The sequence below is a fragment of the Chlorocebus sabaeus genome, chromosome 20 (genome assembly GCF_047675955.1).
Source record: "Chlorocebus sabaeus isolate Y175 chromosome 20, mChlSab1.0.hap1, whole genome shotgun sequence".
Lineage (NCBI taxonomy): Eukaryota > Metazoa > Chordata > Mammalia > Primates > Cercopithecidae > Chlorocebus > Chlorocebus sabaeus.
In genome coordinates, this window is record NC_132923.1 from 120,205,456 (window position 1) to 120,220,860 (window position 15,405).

The following is a 15,405-nucleotide window of genomic DNA, read 5'->3' on the forward strand; positions in this document are numbered from 1 at the left end:
GTTTCAGTAACAACTATCCTAATACCAGACAAAATAAACAAGAGACTTTAAGACAAAAAAGTTACCAAAGACAATGAGGGATGTTTTGTAATGATACAAGGGTTAATCCATCAGGAACAGAGTACAATTATAAATACATATGCATCTAACAGAGCCTCAAAACACAGGAAGCAAAAACTGACAGAATTGAAGGTAGAAATAGACAATTTAGCAATAGTAGATGGAGACTTTAATACCACAACTTTCAATAATGTATAGAGCAACTAGGCAGAAGATCAATAAAGAAATAAAAGATTTAAACAACATAACCTACCAGACATCTATAGAATACTCCGCTCAACAAAAACGAATACACTTCCTCTCAAGTACACATGGGATGTGCTATAGAATAGACCATATGCTAGCCCTTAAAATAAATCTGAATAAATTTAAAAGGACTAAAATCATATAGTTTCTGATATATCTCACAAACTAATACTATCACACAGTCTAGTTTCAGGTTAGCATGTAGGATATGCAGTTTGTTGGTTCTCCATCCTTCTATTTGTCATGAATGTGGAGGTGACCATCGTTACACACGTGTAGGCCAGCCAGGAGCCCAGGAAAGTCAGGCAGCTGAAAGGAAGGGACAGATATTCCATAAGAGTCTCCCTATCTCAGTCTCACAAAACCAGGGAGGAATTGATACATAGAAAGTGAAGAGGTACATCAGGGGATCACTTCTCTTCTGCCTATCTAAGCCCGTCTTTAAAACCTCAGTTTCTATCCCACTAATCCCCACTGCACAGGAATGCTGTTGATCACCACCAACCAGCACAGACTCATGACATTGGTTTTTACCATGCTCTGTCTAAGAATATATCCTCAGGCAAATGGCTTTGGTTCAATGCAAATCATTAGTGTTCCATAAAAACTGCTTCAAACATAGAGTAACAGTTTATAAGTCATTCCAAATTAGGTGGCCCCTACATGTATTTAAAGAGATATACATAAATTATTTCAGTGATTGTGACAGATTGGAAAGAAACTCTGTGGAGTTAGAATGAAAATCATAAGTGACAAGCACAAAATATGTATATAGAGATTATAACACAAAGCAACCCACACATAGAAAAGGAGAGTGGGGTTAGGAGTTATGAATATCAAACTTGTCCTCAAGTTAAGTGAAAAGCCAACATGGGCCAGGTGTGGTGGCTTACACCTGTAATTCCAATATTTTGGGAGGCCATAGTGTGAGAATAACTTGGGCCCAGGAGTTTGAGACCAGCCTGGGCAACATAGTAGGAACCCATCTACACACACACACATGCACACACACCCACACACAATAGCTGAGTGTGGTGACATGTGCCTGTAGTCGTGGCTATTCAGGAGGCTGAGGCAGGAGAATCCCTTGAGCCTGGGAGTTTGAGGCTGCAGTGACCTGTGATCACGCCATTGCACTCCAGTTTGAGCAGCAGAAGTAGACCCTGTCTATTAAAAGCAACAACAACAGCAAAAAAACAAAAAACAAAACTAACGTGCTTCCCCAGTGGGGGAAAAGATGCCAGTATAACATTTAACATTGGTTTGCAGCAAGAAGTATATTAAGACATTGACCAAAATCCTTTTATTATTTATTTTGTTTTTATTCTTTGAGACAGGGTCTTACTTTGTCATCCAGAATGGAGTGCAGTGGCATGATCTTGGTTCACTGCAGCAACAAACTCCTAGACCCAAGTGACCCTCCCATCTCCCAAGTGATCCTCCCGAGTAGCTGGGATTACAGGCATGTGCCTCCATGCCCAGCTAATTTTTGTATTTTTCGTAGAGACAGGGTTTCACCATGTTGGCCGGGCTGGTCTTGAACTCCTGGCCTCAGGTGACCTGCCCACCTTGGACTCCCAAAGTGCTGGGATTCCAAGCATGAGCCACTGCACCTGGCCTAGCTGCTTTAATACAAGGAATATAGTTATATTTGTTTCAATGTCCTTGTCTACAGACTCTGTCATCTGTATCCTTTCTATTGTTTTTTAATTCTCATCTGATGTGTCCTTTCTAAGTCAGTTTAAGTAGATTGATTTTTTTTCCCCCTTATCATCATGGATTATAGTTTTCTATCTCTGCATTCTTAACATTATTTGATTTGGTGTTAGACATTGCAAATTGTAACTTATTGAGTGCTGGATTTTTTGCATTTTGTGTTAAAATTCTTTTAGCTTTGTTTTGGTATACAACAAAGTTACTTAAAAACATTTGTGTCTTTTCAAGCTGGCTTTTTAATTTTTTTAGGCAGGATGAGAGCAGCTATTAGTCAACGGCTATTTTTTTCATACTGTGGAGGCAATATGCCTTTGAAGAAAATAGACATTATTTTTTAGAGTAGTTTCAGATTCACAGCAAAATTGAGCAGGAAGTACAAAAGGTTCCCATATACCCCCTGCCTCCACACATGCATAGCCTCCTAGACTATCCACATCTCTCTCCAGAATGGTACATTTGTTACAGTTAATGAACTTACATTGACATGTCATTATCACACAAAGTCCATAGTTTACACTGGAAGCAATAGTCTTTTGAAGATTCTAGGCCAGTGGTCTCCAACAGTTTTGGCACCAGGGACTGGTTGCATGAAAGACAATTTTTCCACAGACGAGGTGGGGGTGGGTTGGTAGGGGTGGGAGTTGGGTGGTTTCAGTACGAAACTGTTCCACCTCAGATCATCAGGCACTAGTCTCATAAGGAGCATGCAACCTCGATCCCTGGCATGTACAGTTGACAATAGAGTTTGTGCTCCAATGCTAATCTAATGCTATTGCTGATCTGACAGGAGACAGAGCTCAGGCTGTAATGCTTTCTTTCCGGCTGCTCACCTCTTGCTGTTGGGCCCTATTCCTAACAGGCCATGGACCAGTGCTGGGGGTTGGGGACCCCTGTTCTAACCAATGCTCCCTTTACTAAAAGGGATTTTCACTCTAGCTGATGGAAACATCAAGTGTTGTAAGCTCTGTGTCAGCTACAGAGATTATTCCTTTTGGGAAGTTTTCTTCCCTGCTTTGCCTAATTTCCTCAAATACACGTACTAATCAGTACTTTGCTGAAGATGGAAGACAGATATCCAAGGCATTCTGTCTGTGCAGCAATCTACTCTCTAGTCTGTCCTGTGATGTCTAGCCACTCTGACTTCTTCAAACTTACTACCAGGCTCTGCCTGGGTCCTCCCTCCCTGCTCTGCAAGTGAAAATCTCAGGCAGTAAACTGGAGCAATCATAGGGCTCACCTCTTTTATTTTCTCTCTCTCAGGGATCACTGTACTGTACTGCACTATATCCAATGCTGAAGCTATAGTTTAAAATTCTTTTTCCAGTTTCTTAGTTGTTTAAGGTAGAGGACAAATCTAGTCCCTATTACACCAACTTGACCAGAAGCAGAAGGCTCCATTCAATCTTTGTGGTCAGAAAGAAGAGTATGACAGAAGGCAGCTTGTTAGAATGGGAAGACCCCTGGACTAAGAATCAGAATCACCTACGCTCTAGTCTAGTACTGTATTTACTCACATTGTGCAAGTGATTGAACCTTCTCGAATTTCTTTTCCTCATTTGTGAAGTGGGTCAAATCATAATTCCATGGCTGCTGTACACATCAGTTGAAGGAGTATCTTAATGTTCATGAGTGCATTTCTCTTTCAGGGTTATTTATTTATTTGTTTGTTTGTTTATTTATTTATTTATTTATTTTCAGGTCCCAATAAATTGTCCAAATCTTTTGGGGTTAGTTTAGGCACTGGATATAGTAGAAGCTGGTGTTGGAAAGCTTGATTTATACTGGAATATTTTTCATAGAATCACCCCGAATTCTCACTAACAAACTGAGAAAAAAAAAAAAGAATTACCTCCAAGAACATCTGAGGAAGCACAACAGGGACAGACTTGAAGGCACCTGGGCCGTCCTCTGGTTTTGGAGTAAAGGTAGGACAGGGCTATTTGTCCTCTCCGAGACTGGAGCAGGTTCTGTGTGTGAGCAGCAATGGGACACACAGTCATGGTCTGGCAACCAGCCTGTGGCAGGAAGGAAGGTTACAACTGGAGAAGGCCAAAGGGCAGCAGGCAAGTACTCCTTGAGCTGGGGAACAAAAGACATTTTCAACTTTTTGCTCTGCTTCAGGCAGCTGATGTCATGGTGATGATTCACCACATCAGGGACACCCTGTCCAGTGGGCTCAGGCAAGCCTGCCAGACCACTTCTCTAAAGACACAACCTGAGGCCTCCTGCAGCAATTCTCGCAGAGCATTCTGAACACACATGTAAAGTGTTATGTCCCTGATCATATAGGCCCCATGTGTGCAATGTGTGAAATGGGACCTGCTTGATTTCTTTTTTGTGTGTGTTTTTTTTTTTTTTTTTTTTTTTTTTTTTTTTTTTTTGAGACGGAGTCTTGCTCTGTAGCCCGGGCTGGACTGCAGTGGCCGGATCTCAGCTCACTGCAAGCTCCGCCTCCCGGGTTTATGCCATTCTCCTGCCTCAGCCTCCGGAGTAGCTGGGACTACAGGCGCCCGCCACCTCGCCCGGCTAGTTTTTTGTATTTTTAGTAGAGATGGGGTTTCACCGTGTTAGCCAGGATGGTCTCGATCTCCTGACCTCGTGATCCGCCCGTCTCGGCCTCCCAAAGTGCTGGGATTACAGGCTTGAGCCACCGCGCCCGGCCTGTTTTTTGTTTTTTGAGACAGAGTCTCGCTCTGTCGCCCAGGCTGGAGTGCAGTGGCATTATTTCAGCTCACTACAAGCTCCGCCTCCCGGGTTCAAGCCATTCTCCTGCCTCAGCCTCCTGAGTAGCTGGGACTACAGGCACCCGCCACCATGCCCGGCTAATTTTTTGTATTTTTAGTAGAGACGGGGTTTCACCGTGGTCTCGATCTCCTGACCTTGTGATCTGCCTACCTCAGCCTCCCAAAGTGCTGGGATTACAGACGTGAGCCACCATGCCCGGCCGGGACCTGCTTAATTTCTGACTAGCTCTTTCTAATTTTAGTTTGCAGAAAATCAAAACAGTAAGAAAAATGAAGACAGGCAAAAGCTACTGGCTCCCAGGTACCTCTGAATGATGAAGGGGTTGATGATGGACTGACCAATTCTAGAGAAGATTCCAGGGTCAAGGGCTCAAGAGGTTAAAAGTCCCGGATCTAGAAAAATCAGAAACTGCTGATTGTTACTTTTTTGTTGACTGATTATACAATGTGTCCTTTTAAAAATGGTTCTCTGTTCCCTTTGCAGTTCTTGCATTGGTTCCTATGTCCTAGCAATTTCTCACACTTAGTTAAGTAGACAGTCTTACCAAAACGTAAACTAACCAGGGATCCCTGGTTTCTGCATCTTTAAAACCTGTATGTTTAAAAACCAAAGTGAGATGCGTTATCTGGTTTCTGCACAGTTGTCCTGAATTATGTTGGCAGATATTTTATAGCCAGGAAATTACCTTGAAAAATACATTGGCCGAGCGCAGTGGCTCACACTTGTAATCCCAGCACTTTGGGAGGCCGAGGCGGGTGGATCACGAGGTCAGGTGATCGAGACCATGGTGAAACCCTGTCTCTACTAAAAATACAAAAAAAATTAGCCGGGCACGGTGGCGGGCGCCTGTAGTCCCAGCTACTCAGGAGGCTGAGGCAGGAGAATGGTGTGAACCCGGGAGGTGGAGCTTGCAGTGAGCCGAGGTTGAGATCACGCCACTGCACTCCAGCTTGGGCTACAGAGCCAGACTCTGTCTCCAAAAAAAAAAAAAAAAAAAAAAAAAAGAAAAATACATTGAAACCATACCAGGTATTTAGATCTAGGGGTCTAAAATCTGCTAAAGCCCTGGGAGGTTGCGTTGTCTCAAGAGCCAGTATTCAATGGACCACTCCACATAATATTAAATAAAATGTGAACACAGCATTTTGAAGCCAACCGTATGGGTCTCTGTGTCCTGTGTACCCTGAGTGTATCTTAGAGTAGTTGTTGAGTCTACTGCCGTATCTGTGTGTTATGAGGTCAATGCACTGATCACTTGCTGTTCTCACTTCTATACTAACTCTAGGCACACTCTACTCCCAGTCAAAAGTGGATTGTATACTTCCTCTTTGATATGATGGTCCCTTTGGTTTTTGGTGCCTCTTCCGTGAGCTTCAGATCAGAACTAGCTATGAAGCTGTGGTTCCAGGCTGCCTTGGTTTAATCCCTCATCATGCCTACTCCACCAGGCTCAGGAGGGAGGTCCAGGAGAAGAAACGGATGAAGTCCTGGAGGACTCACTAGATGAACAACAATATTTGACTCATTCCAGCCACCATGACTCCCACCAGCTTCCCAGCAGCAATGCCTTTCTGTTTCATGCACAGGAAGATCCCTCTGCTCTGGATATAGCCAGTGAGTGCTCCTTTTATAAGAAAAATAAAGCTCCATCAATCTCTCAGTAGCTCCTACATTCTACATGCTCACCACCTCTGTCTAAACCGACAGACGTCATTCTCTGCAGGCAGGCCCTAAAGATTCACTTTAAAAAAGTGATTAGGCTGAACACAGTTCTGGGATCAAGTCTCAAGTACAGGTCCCTGCTGGGTTGGGTAATTTGCTCTGCTCCTGTCCTCACCTCAGTCACTCTGGCCCCCACTGGCATGTGCAGGCTGGTATACTCAAAGCAGGCCAGAATGGAGAGAGTGAAGAGATTATGGCAGACTCTCGGCTACTACTGCAGCACATGTACAAATCCGTTGAACAGCTCTCCTTCTTTAAAATGGGACATCTTATCTTTCCTGAAATATATATATTTTTTGAGACAGGGTCTCTTGTGCTGTCACCCAGGCTGGAGTGCAGTGACATGATCTCGACTTACCACAACCTACAACCTGGGGCTCACGTGACTCTCCCACCTCAGCCTCCTGAGTAGCTGAGACCACAGATGAATGCCACTACTTCCAGCTATTTTTTTTGCCTTTTTCGTAGAGACAGGGTCTTGCCTTGTTGCCCAGGCTGGCCTCAAACTCCTGAGCTCAAGCAATTCACCCACCCTTGCTTTCCAAAGTGCTGGTATTAAAGATGTGAGCCACCGCACCCAGCCTTCCTGAAATATTCTTGATAATTATAGTTCCTGAACAGTTTTCCCGAGCTGTTCTAGCCATCCCAAGAATGTTGGCAGGCTTGTCCGTATGTTTGAAGGTGCAATTGTAATGGTTCCTGGGTTTGAAGCTCCAGTCTCCATCTCCCCTCAGGTGCTTGCTTTCCCATAAGGTTCCATCTAACTACGAGAATATCACGGGATTTCTACAGAGACAAGACTTTGATCTTGGCAACCTTTTGGAAATAGCCAGGGTTCTCAATCTTTGTGCAGCACTAAAGTATTTTTAAGATCTTTGTTAGTTTAGTCTCAATGTTGTAATTCAATCTACACAAACAGCGAGGCTATCTGCTGGAAAAAAGGCTGAATCTAACAGCAATGCCACCAGCATGCTCTTTCCCCCGAATAACTCCACGCTGGCCATTGGAGCTTCTCCAGGTATATAAGAGCCTTTGGGTTCGTAGCGTCACTGGTGTGTGTAGATTAAAACCTTGACCTATATCTCCTGTCTCTTACTTGAATGTGTGACTTTGGGGGCAAAAGTTTGGATTATTAGGGGACTATATGCCTTACACACTCTTCTAGGCAATAGGAGGAGACTATATTAATTCACTCACTGAGCTTTCATAGTAATATAAACCATATTAGGCTTGTCATTTTGTCAGTGATGGGTGTAAGTATGTGGCTTTTATTACTCATACCATCCTCTGACAAATGCGTCCTTATTTCTCTTTCGAATTTCACCATAAGGTGCAGAAGAACGTCTTTCCCATCTGTAAAGGATGTTCAGGGCCGGGCACGATGGCTCACACCTGTAATCCCAGCACTTTGGGGCCTAGGTAGGTGGATCACTTGAGGTCAGGAGTTCGAGACCAGCCTGGCCAACATGAGGAAACCCTGTCTCTACTAAAAATGCAAAAATTAGCCTAGCATGGTGGTGCATGCCTGTAGTCTCGGCTACTCAGGAGGCTGAGGCATGAGAATCCTTTGAACCTGGGAGACGGAGGTTGCAGTGAGCCGAGATGGTGCCTCTGCACTCCAGCCTGGGTGACAGAATGATACTCTGTCAAACAACAACAAATGACGTTCAGGAGAGAGATTTTATGGAGAGGAAGATACTCCCTAGTACCTATAAGTCAGCTCAAGGAGGTGCTCACACCTTTCCTAATGCTAGAAAAGCCCTACTCAGAGACCTTCAGTGTTTTCCCGCCTCCTGTAAACCTGCCTTATACTTCCCATATCTTCATGTGGGAGGCATCCCTGTGGAGTTTGCTCAGCACTTGGCCCTGCTTTGTTTGAAACCTTAAGAGCTCTTAAAGTTGCCTCATGTTCCCCGATGAGAAGATGAAGTTGGTAAAAGAATGGTGAAAGGCAGGGATCTTGATGAGAGGCCCCTGACTACCCCTTTAGTGACTGGCATTCTTCATTTCCCATCTCATTCCATGTCTGTGGAAGCCCTGTGGCCTTCCCTTGAGGTGCTACAAATTGAACTGCAGCCTGTTATTGGGAAAGTAAGTCTCTTCCCAGTAAAGGAAAAAGGCACTCAAGAAGCAGCAAAAATCTGTGGGAAAACATATGGTTCCCCATAGTGCAACTAAAGGAATGGGTGAATCTCCTAGCTTTCAGCTGGTCATCTATCCTCATTACAGTACAGGAATGGGAAGACAGTGGCCCCAGGGACTAGATCAGAACTGAGAAGGTGGTTCCCATATCCAATAACTCAATATTTTTACCCACCATGTCAAGAGTTACCTGAGGCTCTTTTGCAGAAATGGTAAGGTGTCTGGTAGAAGCTTTGGGGACCTTGGGCCCTGTCAGTCCTCTGTTCTTTTAGCCAACAGGGGTCCAGGGAGCTCAGACTCCCTTTGGAGCCTGAGGCAGTCTTTCCTGCAGTGGCCCTCTTGCTGACAGAAGGCACACTGATTCCGGGCCAGGGGCTGACGAGCTGGCTTTGGTCTGGGCATCCCAAAGCCACTCTTGCACCACTTTCCCAGGATGGGTAGCTCAAAAGCAGTAGGAGGCTGAAAGCAGCTGTGAACAATTGCAATGTTTGGCTATTTCTTTGAGTTTTCTCCTCTTCCTCTGCCCTGTCCCTATTGTTGTAAACTCCAAAGGCCACGTTTAAGAGTTGGCTCCTGGAGTTTGGGGTCCTATTCCTGCCTTTTGTAACTTCCTCCTTATGTGAAGGGTAGATTGAGTAATAAAATGCATGCCCAGAAGAGCCCGCCCTTCCGGGGTATCTAGGTCTATGTTAGTATATTTCCTGAGTGCCTCAACCAAGCAGCCCTAAAACAGAATGGGAGTTTCATCCTTCCACTGAGTTACTTCTCTATCCTTGTCATTATTAACTGGCTTAATCACACACCTTTTCGTACTTTCTATTAAACAAGTTAGCACGTGATTTCTACATTCAAGTTCTTGGGAACCCTTCTGATAATCCCACTGAGGGTCTCTATGTGGAAGTGCATTTCCTCCTACATAAATGGCATGGCCTTGGATATGAGCAGCTACTCTATCTGTACAGTCACAGGCCAGTACCCAGAATCCTTCGCTTCTCCTCTATAGTACAGCAAGTGGACAATAATATTTGAAAGTTGTGCCCAGTTAAATCAAAGGACACGATCAACCTAACAAACTGCTCTATAAACTGCCTTGGAGCCTTCAAAAACCAGCCAAATTTCTCCGTGAATAAAGCCAATTTGGACATAGGAAATGGCACATATACTGTGATTGTTCCCTTATCTCTGCTAGCTACCTCCCACAATGGACACAGATTCGATTTCAGGGGCTGATATAGAGTTCCACTCCTGGTGGTACTGGTTGGGCTTACTTCCCTTGAGCAGTGGGGGATATAGGCTGGAGCTGGCTGAATAAAAGGGAGGGGTTCCTGATGACATTGGGGTGGAATCCTGCACTAGAGAACTGGCAGGACCCCTCTCAGAACTGGGGGACTGAGAAGACCCTGGGGAGGGCATGGGTCTTCCAGGGGGTGCCGCTAGGAAGGGAGCATCGGGGATATCCCACGCAGTGTCTTGGTGCATGACATGAGCCAGACACATCCTGCAGTTGGAAGTAACATGAGCCAGACACATCCTGCAGTTGACTCTTAAGTCAGAATCCTGGTAGGGGGCCATAAAAGCCGGTACATAAGGAAATTCTCCCCACTTTCCTTCCTTTTTACTGAATAAGTACAATTGTAAAATAGCATTATAATGTAAAGAACCAGTTTCAGGCCAAATTTCTTGTTTTCCCAAGAAAGTGTGTTTCCTTTTGTTTGAGCCATCTAATTTGAATTTGCTCCAATTGCTTTAAAGACACCCTAGTGAGGAGTCCTTTGGGATGCTTGCCATTGTCCCACATCTAACAAGGATCTCTACTACACCCAGAAGGTTTTCTAAGTCTAGCAAAACTTCAGTTACTTTTCCTTTCAAATTCCCACCTCCTGCAGAGAAGATGTAAGTTCAGGTAGCGAAGTGTTATGAAAGTAACACTCCTGTGTAGCACGGGGGACTCAGGGCTCCGATGCTCAAAACCCACCAGCTCCTGAAGCTTCTGGGAGCCAGAGAGAGTCAGCCATGAGAATGCCACACACACAGGCACTCAGTTCCTGGAAACCCTGCATAAGATGCGGGATCCCGAAGCCAGACTGGGGGTCCCTAGGGTCTTGGCTTTGGGTTAGGTGTGGAACCGTAAATGAGGGTTCAGCCTGTCTGCCTGTGTTTCCTGGCATCTTTTTCATTCAAATTTTGAAAAGCAGTCGCATTTCTTATATTGGAAACTCTAGTAGTTAAAAACAGCAGACGTTGGCCGGGCGCGGTGGCTCAAGCCTGTAATCCCAGCACCTTGGGAGGCCGAGTCGGGCGGATCACGAGGTCAGGAGATTGAGACCATCCTGGCTAACCCGGTGAAACCCCGTCTCTACTAAAAAATACAAAAAACTAGCCGGGCGAGGTGGCGGGCGCCTGTAGTCCCAGCTACTTGGGAGGCTGAGGCAGGAGAATGGCGTGAACCCGGGAGGCGGAGCTTCCAGTGAGCTGAGATCCGGCCACTGCACTCCAGCCTGCGCGACAGAGCGAGACTCCGTCTCAAAAAAAAAAAAAAAAAAAAAAAAAAAAACAGCAGACGTTAACATTTTCAGAAATATGTCTGGTACCGGGAACTGGGAGGGTTTGTGTCGTGTAGTGAGTACATGTTCGCTTCACGTGTCAAAGGTCCCCGGTTTGAAATCGGGCAGCAACACCTTGGTTTTTCTGAAGGTTGGAAATACGTAGGTGATTCTAAAGAAACATGAAAGGAATGCCATTACTAATCAACAAATCTGCTCCCAGCGAACCACACCTTGGTCCTGCTAGTCAGAGTGGTGGGGAGGGAAGCGCACATTTGTCAGCGGGCCATCATTTCAGCAAGGGAGGTTGAGGGCAACACAACAACGTAGAGTTTTAGATCGGGAAATCTCACAACGTTCTCTTCATTCTCTTCTAACGCCTGAATTTCTCCACGGGCTGACAGTGAATAAGTGATTACCACTCTGAAAGCTCAGGAGTTATTTCCTGGGGGTGCTGCTTGGCTGCCCTCCATCTCAGAGCACGGCTGTGGAACAGGTTGATTTGCTTGAGAAAACCAATCTGAAGCTGCATCTGGACCTCAAGCCAAGGGTGTGGAGTCAATATTCCATATTCACACCAATTAAGGACAGATGGATGGATGGATGGATGGATGGATGGATGGATAGATAGATAGATAGGTAGATAGATAGATAGATAGAATTTTTTTTTTTTTTTTTTTTTTGAGATGGAATCTTGCTGTTGCCCAGGCTGGAGTGCAGTTGTGCCATCTTGGCTCACTGCAACCTCCGCCTCCCAGGTTCAAGTGATTCTCCTGCCTCAGCCTCCTGAGTAGCTGGGATTACAGGAGTGCACCAACACGCTCGGCTAATTTTTGTATTTTTAGGAGAAATGGGAGTTTCACCATGTTATTCAGGCTGGTTTGGAACTCCATACCTCAGGTGATCCACCCATTTCAGCCTCACAAAGAACTGGGATTACAAGCGTGAGCCACTGTGCCCCACATAAGTAATATTTTTCAGCCAGGCTCTGCAGCTCACGCCTGTAACCCCAGCATTTTGGGAGATGGAGGTGGGCGGATCATTTGAGGTCAAGAGTTTGAGACCAGCCAGGCCAACATGGTGAAACACTGTCTTTACTAAAAATACAACAATTAGCCACGCATGGTGGTATATGCCTGTAATCCCAGCCACTCCAGAGGCTGAGGCAGGAGAATCACTTGAACCCAGGAGGGAGAGGTTGTGGTGAGCTGAGATCACGCCACTGCACTCCAGCCTGGGTGACACAGCCAGACTCTGTCCCAAATATTTTTATATTAACCATGCATACCTTTCCCTACCCCCAAGTAATCTTTCTCAGAAAACTGTAATTGCCCAAACCACCCTCCAGAGGCTTCAGGAACCAACAGTTTTAATAGACACAATTCCTGATGTGTGGTGTACAGGTCCCGGAAGGCTCTCACCCACTTTCTCACCCTTTTCTCTGGCTTTTGCCTTCTATTCTCCTTGACAGGTTTGGGGTCACTGCATCCAGGGCTTGCTTTGCCTTCTATTCTCTGGAGGGAGCCCCTAGGCACTTGGGCGCCAGAGTGCTGCTTGGAACCACTGAGTGGCCAGTACTGCTGTAGCTGCAGGCCAAGGCATCCGAATCCTCAGGGACCTGCCCTTGACCGAGGTCAAAGGTCCAAGGTTTCTCCTTTCAGCTTTCTGCCAACCCACTTCAGATATACACGTCTTCCTGGAAGTTCAGTTTCTGCCCTAGGCCCAGCACAAATGTCATAGATCAACCGTGACTTTATGATTTTTTTTTTGCCAGGACTTCATGGATCCACCAGGAATACAGACTAATGTGAAAAGGTTACTAGTTCTAAAGGTTATAAACCCATAGAAACACACCGGAACTTACCTCCCGCTCTGGAAGGTGAGCTGAGTGGGCTGGAGGGGTTGTTGCTACACTTCAGGCCAAGCACTAATTCCTCCAGTCTCGCAACCCTGCCCCCAAGGCAGACACGTTGATGAGGAGACAATGTATTACCATCTTTTATTCCAAAAACACCAATGGGGCTGCGTACGGTGGCTCATGCCTGTAATCCCAGAACTTTGGGAGGCGGAGGTGGGTGGATGGCCTGAGGTCAGGAGATCAAGACCAGCCTGGCCAACATGGTGAAACCCTGTGTCTACTAAAAATACAAAAATTAGTGGGGCATGGTGGCGGATGCCTGTAATCTCAGCTACTGGGGAGACTGAGGCAGGAGAATCGCTTGAACCTGGGAGGCGGGGGTTGCAGTGAGCTGAGGTTGCAGTGAGCTGAGATCACACCACTGCACTTCAGCCTGAGCGATAGAGTGAGACTCCACTAAAAAAAAAAAAAAAAAAAAAAAAAAAAAAAAAAAGAGCCGGCCAGGCACAGTGGCTCAAGCCTGTAATCCCAGCACTTTGGGAGGCCGAGACGGGTGGATCACGAGGTCAGGAGATCGAGACCATCCTGGCTAACACAGTGAAACCCCATCTCTACTAAAAAATACAAAAAAATTATCCGGGGGAGGTGGCGGGCGCCTGTAGTCCCAGCTGCTCAGGAGGCTGAGGCAGGAGAATGGTTTGAACCTGGGAGGTGGAGCTTGCAGTGAGCCCAGAACGCACCACTGCACTCCAACCTGGGCGACAGACTGATACTCCATCTCAAAAAAAAAAAAAAAAAAAAAAAAAGCCAATGGAATTTTTTTTTCCCCACATTTCCTCAGCTCACAGTGGCCCTGCTCCTGGCTGCTGAATCTCTATGTAGACAAGACTCACCAAGTGAGTAATAAAGACTCCAGCAGATGCAACAAATGAGGTTATGTTGACAGTGAGACACCAAACCAAACCAAACCGAAACAAACCAAACTACATGCTTTGGCCAGAAACTGAACCTAGGGAAGAGGAAGAAATTCCACCTGAATCACTAATGCTGCTAGTTTAAAAAATTCTGCTTAGCTTACGATACATTCACTACTTCTAGATCTGATTTTGTTCACCATTCACATTAGGCCTAGGGTTCATTTTCCAGACTCCTTTACAGACATGCAAATCAACTGGTTCGAACTGAATGTAATGGCCCAACTGTTTTCAGTTACACTGAACCCTCTCATTTTTCTGGAGTTCAATCTGGGATGGAAGGGAATGACAGCCTGGTGCACAATTGTTTCCAGGCTAGGCACGATGAAAAGGATCGGTGGCAGACTCCCTGAATTGAGGAAGTGAAGCTAAGTGTCCGGGGAGAGCAAGACAGAGTTCATAGGACAAAGATACAGTGAGAAGAAAGCTGAGCAGAGAGAGAATCGGGGCATATGTACAGGTTCTGCACCAGAGTTTCTGCAGAGCACTAGTTAGTGCATGATTGTGAAAAGAGTAGCTGACTAGTGCCAGGGAAAGAACCACTTAAGAAAATCATGGAATTGTGTCTGGTACTCACACAGTGCAGAAAACAGTATCTGTTCGCACCAGCCAGACTGGAATTATTCATAATTCTTAATGCTTTTGTAATGGGATATAATCAGCCTGGGACTGAGCACTACTTCTGAACCACGTAAAAGTTCATAAAAGCAAGATCCTAAAGGATCCAACTGTTTACAGGTCACTTAAGTGCACCCCAGAAAAAATTCAAGACAATTTGTAGGAATTATAAAATATAACTTCCTGCTGGCAAGGGAAAAAAAGGAATTTAAAAATAGCTAGTAGGCAAGAAGGTAAACTTCACAATGTCCAGTATCCAATTAAAGAATACCAAGTATGCAAAGAGCCAGGAAACGATGACCCATAAAGAGGGGAAATAATCAGTTAATCAAAATTGAACCAGACCTAACATGATGTTAGAATTAACAGAGAGGACAGCCAGGCGTGGTGGCTCATGCCTGTAATCTCAGCACTTTGGGAAGCTGAGGCAGGTGGATCACCTGAGGTCAGGAGTTTGAGACCAGCCTGGTCAGCATGGTGAAACCCTTTCTCCAGTAAAAGCACAAAAATTAGCCAGGCATAGTTGTGCATGCCTATAATCCCAGCTACTCGGGAGACAGAGGCACGAGAATTGCTTGAGCTAGGGGGGCAGATGTTGTGGTGAGCTGAGATCGCACCATTGCACTCCAGCCTGGAAAGAATAGCAAGACTCTGTCCTTAAAAAAAAAAAAAAAAAAAAAAAAAAAAGAACAGAACACAGAGGACTTTAAAACAGTTATTATGACAATATTTTGTGGGTCCAAAGAATCAAGCAGAGGTATCGAACATATAAAAATGGTCG